This window comes from Sciurus carolinensis, chromosome 5 (genome assembly GCF_902686445.1).
Source record: "Sciurus carolinensis chromosome 5, mSciCar1.2, whole genome shotgun sequence".
Lineage (NCBI taxonomy): Eukaryota > Metazoa > Chordata > Mammalia > Rodentia > Sciuridae > Sciurus > Sciurus carolinensis.
Window position 1 is genome coordinate 15,784,693 of NC_062217.1, and position 1,984 is coordinate 15,786,676.

Genomic DNA, 1,984 nt, shown 5'->3' on the forward strand with positions numbered 1-1,984 from the left:
TGGTTTGGATCTCTAATGTCCCTCAGATTTCATGTGTTGAAGAGATGGCCCTAATGCTGTAATGTCCAGAGGAGGGACCTCTGGGAGTGAGTCATGAGGGCTCTAACCTGACCATTTGATGGACTTATAATTTGAAAGGATTCCTGGATGGTAACTAGAGGCAGGTGGGCATGGTTGAAGGAAGTCGTCATTGGGGGGAACCCCCTGGGGACCAAATCTTGTCTCTGACTCCTTCCTGCCTCTCTCTTTGCCATGAGCTGAGCAGCTTTCCTCTGCTACACCCTTTGGCCATTATGTCCAGCCTCACCTCAGGCCCAAAGCAATGGAGCCAGCTGACTGTGGAGTGGACCTTTAAAATCATGACCCAAAATAAGTCTTTCTTCCTCTTAAGGTGTTTTTGTCAGGTATTTTGGTTAATGACAGAAAGCTGACTGCTGACTAACAGTCATCCTTAATGTACCACTGGAAGGTAATCTCTGATTATTTTGGTGTATTCCAGTTCATTTTTTGGTGCACATGTGCACATTTTTAAAAACCAAATGTGGGATCATTGTGGACATACTGTTTTGGAACCTGCTTTTTTCCCCTTAGCAATACATCATGAACATTTTTACATGTTATGAGAACTTTTGCCATTTTTATTGACTGCAGAATTATATTTCGATAGCTTATTCTGGGAACAGTATGGAAGATGAATTTAAGGAAGAAAAGATTGAACTCCTGCAGGGATCCAACTTATGAAGTTGTTGCAGTAAATCAAGCTAGCAATGATAAGGCCTAAAGCACAACACTACAAACAGGGATAGAGCTGGGGACAGATGTGAGAACTTTTAGATTAAAAAACTTGTTGATTGATGGTTCGTGGAGATGATGTTTCTTGACCTGGGTGGTATTTTAAAATTTTGAATGTTGAATTGGAAAGAGTGGAGAATGGTAAGTTTAGAAGATGCTGAGCTTTGGAAGGTGGTTAGTTTTAGGGGTCTATGGGGCATCTAAGGGAGGTACCTAGCAAATAGTCAATTATATGAATCAAGCTCAATCTGGTGGACAAGGGTTAAGATATAGATGTGTATAATTGAGAATTAAATGGTTATCAACACCCAAGAGTGGAAACTTTTAAGAGATAGGACCTAGTAGGAGGCAGTTTGGTAATTAGGTGCACTGCTCTTAGAAATAACTAATGTAATTCCTGATAATCTGGTTGGTTCCCATAATAGTTGTTATAAAAAGAGTAAGCTCCTGAAAGTGGTCCCTGAATCCCCTCTCTGACTTTTTGTCTCACTATATGATCTGCATACACTCCTGCCATTGCGATGACAAGGGTCACAAACCCCTTAACAAAGGTCCAAACAACACAGTTACCCTCTCTTGGACTTTTAACCTCTATAACTGTGAGCTAAATAAATCTCTTCCTTATAAGTTGTCCAGACTCAGGCATTTTGTAACAGCAACAGATAACAGTTTAAATACTACTTGACCTCACCTGCAGATGTTGAGGTTCTACCATCTGTGTTAACCACATTTGACTCATATGATTTGTGTGCTTATAATTTGTTTGCCCTCCTAGACTTGGGAGTGTAATTCTCTGCATCCCTGGGTCTGCATGCTCAGCATGCTCATTCATATGTAGGTTTGTGAAGGAGCAGGGTCTTTGTTGTTGTCTGTCTAGGTTTCTCTCTGCCTCTCTCTCCCTGTCCTATCTCCTAATAAACTCATCTTCCCCACTAACCCCACCACAGGCAGAGGACTTGGCTTTTCTACACGCCACTGTGTACCCAAAACTCACTTTTTTCCTTAAACCTTTCATTTCATGAAAGAGATCAACCAGTTTAGCAAGTCTTGTGCTTGCTTCTGATTTTATGTATTCCTATTTGTTTGTTATTATTATTTAGAAAGACTGTTCTTTACTCCTCCCTTTGGGGTTTTTTTTTTGTAGAAACTTTTGAGTAATTCTTATTTGAGTCTTTCTTACTTTTAATTGTAT